Source organism: Canis lupus, chromosome 4, assembly GCF_011100685.1.
Source record: "Canis lupus familiaris isolate Mischka breed German Shepherd chromosome 4, alternate assembly UU_Cfam_GSD_1.0, whole genome shotgun sequence".
In the NCBI taxonomy this organism is placed as follows: Eukaryota; Metazoa; Chordata; class Mammalia; order Carnivora; family Canidae; genus Canis; species Canis lupus.
The window spans coordinates 87,328,416-87,336,925 of NC_049225.1; the positions used below are offsets into that span (position 1 = coordinate 87,328,416).

General features: G+C 39.4%; 1 long non-coding RNA gene across 1 annotated transcript; it reads right to left on the minus strand.

The window, feature by feature from the left end:
* Positions 1-372: 372 nt before the first annotated feature.
* On the minus strand, positions 373-8,160 carry LOC111095665. Its single transcript, XR_005357671.1, has 2 exons — positions 7,790-8,160; positions 373-3,753 (listed from the first exon to the last, which is right to left on the minus strand). It is a non-coding gene; the product is annotated as an uncharacterized LOC111095665 (long non-coding RNA).
* Positions 8,161-8,510: the final 350 nt, after the last annotated feature.

Consider the following 8,510-nt stretch of genomic DNA (forward strand, 5'->3'; position numbering starts at 1 on the left):
TGCTTATTTATGATCATCTAGTGGAGTGCTTGTCAGTCACTAACCACAGCAGGGATCAGTCACAACACACTTAGCAGAGGATAAAATATTTGCCCTGCCTTTTTTGGACACTGAAGACTATACCTTTTATAAACGGCCTATTCATGGTGTGGTCCCACCTTAAGATGCTCCTGTATCTATTAAAGAACTGTTTATTTGAAAATATCACCTCCAGCTTTGAGATCTCAGAATGTAGGATCAAAATTTGTAGAAAATCAAAAATTAGAAGAAATCTAATTGCATTAAGGTTTGTCCATGATCAACAAGTGAGCCTAAGTTCTCACAGAGATCGTAGGGGTCCTCGCTGCGAAGAATGACAAGGTAGTACCAAGATAAGCATGTAAAGTTCAATTTTAATCAGTTTTTCTAGTATTTATAGAATGATAATAAAAAGAAGTGTTAAAGGGGGAGCCTGGGTGGCTCAGTCGGTTGAGTGTCAGCCTTCCTTCAGCCCAGGTCATGTCTCAGGGTCCTGGGATGGAGTCGCATGTTGGGCTGCCCACTCAGCAAGGAGTCTGATCCTCCCTCTGCTGCTCCCCCTGCTTGTGCTCTTTCTCTCTCTCTCTCTCTGTGTCAAATAAATAAATAAAATCTTAAAAAAAAACAGTGTCAAAGAAATTTGCTATGTCTGATTAAGACTTCCCTCCTAATATGTACAAAAGCCTGAAGTTGTGCTCTACTCTTGAAAAATATCCAAAATGAGAGAAGTAGAAGCCCTCCAAGAAGCTTAATTTAGATGTTTTAATATTCTATTGGGTTTTTTCTCCCCAAGATTTCAACGTTCAGAAAGGACATGCCCTGCTAGTGCTTTAGAGACACTAGAGCATAGTGGGAAAGCATGGTTTTAGAGTCAGCTAGAATCAAAGGGAGTGCCCCCTCGGCCACCTTGGGCAAGGTATGTCATCCGCTCGAGTCTCCGTCCACTCAATCGCAAGACAGGATAACTGACATCATCTGCCTCACTGAGTGGACACAAGGAAGGAAGCGAATGGGAAAAAATGAGCATTCCTGGTGCCGGGTAGGTGTGGAAGGAATTCATCTGTTTGGGGAGGCCTACTGTTTGTGTTTTGTCTCTTAATGCATGAAGATTTAGAACACAAAGGGACAGCATACCGAGTTGGAGAGGAAAGATAAAACATGGATTACAAAATAGAATAAAACTAATAGGCTGAGGTCTATACGGGACTTGTGGCTGAAAATCCGTGCTTATTTCCTGGCACTACCACGGTTTGGGGTCAGCTGTTCCCGCCCCCCTCCTCGGGCCCCCAGCCCTTTGGCATTCAGAAAATGATCACTTACTCCCCGGAATTTATGGCTCCATGAATCTGATAAAGCCTTTGCTAAATTATGGCTCGTTCATGTCTCGTCACCTCTGCAAAGTGAGAAAACCCTGACGGGAATAATAGATGAAATAATTTGGGGAAAATAGCCTCTCTTTCACTGCCTTTTAGACTAAGTGCAGAGAGTTTGTTTTTACATATATTACCTCAGATGAACTCCACTTGAGATTGAAAATATCTTCCATTCTTAAAAGAATTAGTTATCATTAGCATCCCTCCTTTCAGCCGTGATTTATGTGCCTTTAGGTTTAAACTTAAGTTCTTTCAAACATCTGGAAAATGTACTGCTTGAATAAATCATACAGTAAGGGTATCTGTTAAATTATACTAATCCCATCATCTTGACCAGAAATTTATAAAAGAAATTGAAGAAGAAGAAGAAAGAGAAAGAAAGAAAGAAAGAAAGAAAGAAAGAAAGAAAGAAGAAAGAAAGAAAAAAGAAAGAAAGAAGAAGAAAGAAAGAAAGAAAGAAAGAAAGAAAGAAAGAAAGAAAGAAAGGCAAGAAAAAAAGAAATTTTCTCTTGTTCCTGCTCAAAGGAGCACTAATGGGTTATGAACCCTTTCAGAGTCATAGAGCAGAGAGAAAAATGGTTGCCTTGGTAACAGGGCAGACCAATCAGCTGCATACACTCTCCCCAGAGCATCTAATTTATGCAGCAAATGCAGGCTAGAACAGGTGGCTAGCCTAAATGATGCCAAAAAGCTTTAGCTCTCAAACATACCCACCCTCCAAATTTTCTTAAACACAAAGTTTCGTTCTTGTCCCTCAGAAAGGCAGACTTAACAAGGTACATTTCAGTGTGCAATCTAACATGTTAGTCATCCAAAGAGCTCTCGACATTTGCCACATTTGAATTTTCTGGCAAAAAAAAAAAAAGACAGATACATGATTTTGGAAATGCTGGCTACTGACGGCTTAATTCTCCTAGCTACTTTGAAAGTGGAGGTCATCCTAACGCTTACTCAAGTTCCATCGTTTGCAGTTCAATAAATCAAGTATTATTGTGAGTTTTAATAGCAAGAGGGTTTATCCCTAGATTTCATGATTCTTGCTTCAGACAATAAACAGTCGCATAAGTTCCGATTCCTTAAGCCATCTGAAAGCACAGAGGTATTCGTAAATAATTGGATTGCAAAATGGGAGAGAAAAGAATACCTAGCTAATTAGAGCTCTATTTGTCGTAGGGTCAGGCAAGCCCCTTAGCTATCCCTAAAGTTAGAAAGGAAAAATCTGGAAAACTAGCATTAAGGTATAAATTTTTTCATATTCTATACGGACTTTATATGATCCAGGCCCATTTTCCTTCTTGAGCCTCATGTCCTCGGTGCACCCTGACCTTTGGTCAACAGAACTCCCAAGAAATCTGCTCTTCCCATCTCTGCCCTTTGCATTTGCTGTTGTCTCTGCTCCGAACGTCCTGTCGGTGCTGGGTGCCCTGCTCAAGGCGCCTCCGTCCTCCAAGGCTAAGATAAAGCGCTGGGTCTCCCCAAAAGCCTTCCCGCACGTTCCTGCAGGCAATTACCAGGATCCCTCCCTGTTCCCTCTGCCAGTGCCTCCACTGTCTCTGCGTCTACCTTCTTCACCACTCGGAGTCCCCAGACTCCAAGGCGGGGACTGGCTGCTATTCAGTCCTCATCTCCAGAGTAGCCCCGGCTCCGGGTGTGGGATCACAGACAGTTGGTAGAAGAACAAGCAAATGAATGAATGAGTGCAACTGTGCGTCCTTGACACAAAAACTGTCCAAACGTCATACCTGACAAAACGTTTGCCGAAATTAAAATGAAAATTTCACCGATTTGCACAAAGTACAATCACGTGTGCTCGTATGAGCAAAGAATCTGTATTTCTTTAATGAGTTGGATCTTTTCTTCAAAGAAAGCATCACAGGCAGCTCCTCTCGTTTGACCTGGATGCCAGTCCCTCATTAGGCTGTTGGTCCTGCTCATTCCCCCTCTTACAACATCTCTCCCAAACCCGAGGCTTCCTGGACCACAGCTCAGACGTGCTGCGCTGGACGTACTATTACACAGTCGATTTTGCCTTCCCACTTCCCAGTTCATAGTGATCACACAAGCAAGTGTTTGCTGCAAACGACATTTAACAGAAGAGACAACATGAGCGAGGAAGTTCAGGTCTTGGGTTTCTCTATTGATCTGCTTTTGAAGTCTTCCAATTGTCTCCAAAGGTGACCCTTGTCGCCTGAGGATGTTTCCTTGGCAACAGGGGTGACTGCTTCCAGCATGTGCGAAAAGGCATCTCTGTTTGTTTGATACCCGACTACCACCCAGAGATGCTCTGTGGCTTCAAAGAAAGCGAGGAGCCCTCAGTTTTAAGTACCAGATCGGCTCTCCGGTTCATGGGCTGCATATTCCTCTGGAAAACAAGAGATGGTGATAATTATCTGGCAAGAGTTTCCTCATCTCATGAAAAAGAAAGACAACCTCTCTATTGATTCATTTACGTTCTCCTTCCCTGACTATCCTACAGGCTTGCCTGTGCGTGCACGCACGAACCCAGACACACACATACAAACACATCTTTCCCTTTTACTTTCATTCATTTGTTCTTTCTTTGGGTCGTTTCTACATTGAAAGCTTTTTGCTTGCTATCAGGTCTCTGCTTTCTGGGTAGTCTCTATTTTACCTAGTCTCCCTATTTCTAAAAGCAGCCTCTTTGTACATCTCAGTTTCCAGTATCTACCAAATTACAAATCAGAGTTAGACATCAACCTATCTTAGCGCCCCCCCCCCCGCAAAAAAAAAGCTAGGTGAGAGCAACTGAAATTTGATCAGCTCTCATAACCCTATATTATTGTAAGATGAAATGAAAAAAAGTAAGATAGACCTTGAAATTAATGTCTTTTATGATCAATTCACCTTTAGTTCACATTGCTCATATATTCTTTTAAATGGTATTGATAACATTTTATTTGTTATGCTTTATGCCTCCCCAAAGCAATTTGAAAGTGTTTTTCTTGCAATCAATGACACTTTTTAATGTCCATTTCATATAATTGCAGTCATGTCGCAAAAAGTCTAGAAAACCTAGTGCATCAGACAAACCTTCATATTAGGTGAATTATTTTGTCTGGATTTTGTACTCAAAAAAGGGGAAAGTTACTGAGGTTGTAGAGCTGTGCTGGGGATAATTCTTTCTAAAATATACTTCTAGATATTTTTATGCTAATTTTAGTAAGTAAATAACTAAATAAACTAGTTTATAGAGAGTGAATAATGGCATATCAAAAGTTCATACTCAGAACCTAGCTTTTTTGATGTAAAATGTACAGAATCCTAAGAATGAAGAGTAAAAGTACAACTTCTTTCATGTCCAGAGTATCCAAAGAATACAAATTTGAAAATATCATTCAACAAGTAGCATTATAAATCCATAGATTCAAAATACATTTTATGCTAATGAGGTTAGTAATTTAGGCATCCAATGAACCTTTGAAATAATGCAATCCCTTGTTTTCCATGTGAGAAAATAAACACCAAGAAACTGAAGAAAGAAAAAAAAAAGCCCTGTGCATATTGGTGTCAGGCCTTAAATGAATATCAGAAAGACTTTTGGTTCCTATTTGCTTACTACATAAAATGTTCCTATAAAATTCTTGAAGATGAGAATTGCATTTGTCCTTTATTGTTAAATGTTCTATTTTATAATGCAATGCTCAACTTTAACTCTCTCTAATAAATTATTTATGTGTGCAGTATCAGTTAGGAATGCTTCTACTAAAAATAACAGAAAACACCATTGAGAATGACTTAATAGATATTGGTTTATTTTTCTGACATGACAAGGAGTCTTGAGGGGGGCAGCTGGCATTGTTTTAGCCATGCTTGTTTTAGCATGGCAGGACCAGCATCCCTGAAATTGTCTTGGTATTTCCTCATAGCTGCCTCCTTCTGGTCACAAAAGCACATGCTTTCAGCCTCCCATTCTGCCTTCAAGAAAGGGAGAAGGAGCCATGCCAGACATGTCTTTCCTTTACATCAGGTGAACAAAATCCTTCACAGACTTATTTGCAAGTCTATGCTCATGTCTCCATGCCCAGAACTAAGCAATATGGCCACTCTCATGGTGCAGGAGCCTGGGAATGTAAGAACTTGGAGCTTTCAACTGTTACAACAGAGATAACAATGGAGAAATGTATTTGAAATACTTGAGTTTGAGCTAAAAGAAATTAGATCCTTATATATAAATAGATGATAGATAAATAGATGACAGATAGGAGATAGATAATAGATAGATAGATAGATAGATAGATAGATAGATAGATAGATAGATAGATGATAGATGATAGATAGATGATAGATGATAGATAGATGATAGATAGATAGATAGAGACATGAGATAGAAATCAGGAAAGAAAAGATATATGCCAAGAAAGTTACCAAAGAAGTAGGGAAAATATATTCTACTACCATTTTAAAATAGAAGAATGAGGTATCCAAAATGAGAAAGAGAGTGGACATAAGTGTTTTCCAAATGCCTTCCATGGTGGAATCCCAGAACACGCTCATGAGCATTGGTGCTAGAGCCACACCAGGCCAGCAGGGACAATACAGCAATTTCAGTGGACACTGAGAATCTGTATATTTTGCCAGTTGGTGGGTCAAGAGAAAATACCAGGGAAAGTATTGTTAAGGAACTTAATAATTACTTAGGAGCATCAGGAAATTAAAAATCACTACACTGTGTGAATAACGTGAAATGACTTTTACATGGTCTTCTGAACACAGAACAATATTACAACACACAATTTGTTGCTTGATTTTAAAGTCACTTCCAAGTATTCTGAAGGTGCATATGAGCATTTGCAGAAGTTCTTTCTTTTCCTTTGGGTCACCTTAGTTCAATATGAAAACCAAGTAGACCGGATAAATTGTTATTGTATTAAATCCGTAAGTTCAACCCAGAGGGCACTCTTGCCCCTTTGCTGTTCTGAAAACAAGCGAGAAAGTTTATGCTACCTCTGCATCCTGGGTCCCTGCTAGAATGCAAGCTCCATGGTAAAGACTCTGTTTTGTTTGCTGCTTTCTCCCAAGTGTTTACAACAGTGCCTGGTACGATGTTGTGAGTCAACAATTGTACAATAAATAGTTGTTGCCTCAGTAAGTAAAAACTAATCCCTTGTACATCATTGACCTACTAGGCAAGTGTTATTCTTCTTTGAGGTGAAATTAAATAGATTTTGCAAAATTCACTTCCAACGTGAGTTGTACAGCAATAAGCTAAATATTAGATCCTTCTTCAGAAAACAGCTCATTGATCAAAAGAGTTAGGCTATAAATGTCTTGAGAGTAAGAACCACATGCTTATCTTTTTTGTTGCCAAGCCCAGTGCCTGGCACATAATACATGTTTACAAAATAAATTGCTGACCAGATTTTATAGGGCGTGATTACTAACGTGGTAGCTATCACATATTTGGTTCAAACCTTAAAAGGAAACTAAATTGACCTGTTTCCGATGAGCACTCAACCTCTGAACTTCATTCTTAAGAATATTATTCAGGCTCAAAAGTGTTGATTTTTCCAACCAGAAGGCTAATGAAAACCTGAGAGGAAATTCATAAGACCCAAGTCGGTTAAGCCTACACTCACACCTGCATGCACATGTCCACGTATCACATAGCTTGTTTTCTCCTATCATTCTGGGCTTGAAAAATAAATTGTTCTCAAAGAGAAACAAACAGACAAACAGCTAAGAACCCTTGTAGGCTTGTCTGTAAGAACATGGAACAAAATAACTGTAAGGAGAACAGGATTCTATGAGATCATGTTGGCTAATTTCTACGTGTGCCATTGTAAACACGATCTGTAACGAGTAAAAATGAAGATAATACATTTCTTTATGGCTGGAAGATGAAAAGCGTTGCTTTGTTGATATTCACTCTTTTTATTATTGTTCTTATAAGTACCGAGACCAGCCTTAAAGCAGACTCCCATTAACAAACACCATGGTAAACACCGGTCTACAACACAACAGCAAACGTAGCTGTTCCCAACACATCAGAGGTTGCACTCATTGAAATACTTTTAAAACAGGCTCTACTCTTTCCATTGTGATAGTTTTATTGTCACAGGCAAGCACAGCTAAGTGAGCATGGTCACACGTTAATATCCGGCGGGTGTGCATGTATACATTTTTTTAAAAGCACTCTCCTTTCTCCAACTCTTACTGATTTCAGCAAAGCCATGAGAAGTTCAGAATCCTTCTCCCATAACTGCAAGCACAAAGATATTTTTAGGGTAAGCATTTTATTCCGTGAAATGAAAAGAAACACCACCAACAAAAAAAAAAGATTCAAAGCAAAACACACACACACACACACACACACACACACACAAGACAGAAATGAATCTGTCGGAAAACAGAAAACTGAAGCGTTAATTGAACATTACCTTTTTCTCATAGTGAGGAAGATGCATCATGGTCATTGCTATCTTTTCTCACTGTGCTGATTTAAAACCCCCAGCTGAGAAGGCAGCTGTGCAGAGCAAGGATCTGGTGAGCTCAGCAGGAGCTCTGCATCCTAATGCTACTCCCAGAAATTCATGCTTGCTTTCAGTTTCTGTGTTGTCATTAGTATTGCCAGAAATGTGAAATGCTGTCCTCTTTCTGCACCAGTGCCAGAGAGATCACAGAGATAGTGTCTTTAAAGACTTCAAAAGCCTGGATCACCCTCTTTTATTGTTATTTATTTTAAATGTAGCCTCCAAGGAGCAGGCGTTGGCTCCTCTTCAAGGTATTTAAAATTCTGGAGACTTTCATTAATCATGACGTTAATGGAATAGATGGCAAAACAGACGTGAAAGTTGAAACATATGGGGGAGGGAATGGTAAGGCTGCTGTTTCCCACCCCCTTCCATGCCAAAAGAAAAAAAGAAGTCTTCACTGTCATATAGTATTTTTTCCCTAGATTGCAACAATGAAATCCTTATCTTAACACAACAAAAAATGCTACATTGTATGCCTCTGACAAAGGTAGCCATACAGAAGTGACTTCAACCCAAAATAAAGTGACATTTCTTAAAGCCCTTGAAAATGGAATTAATTTATTTCTGCTTCCAGATAGTGGCATTAAAAATACTATGGAAATGACTTGAAAAATAATTACAGGGA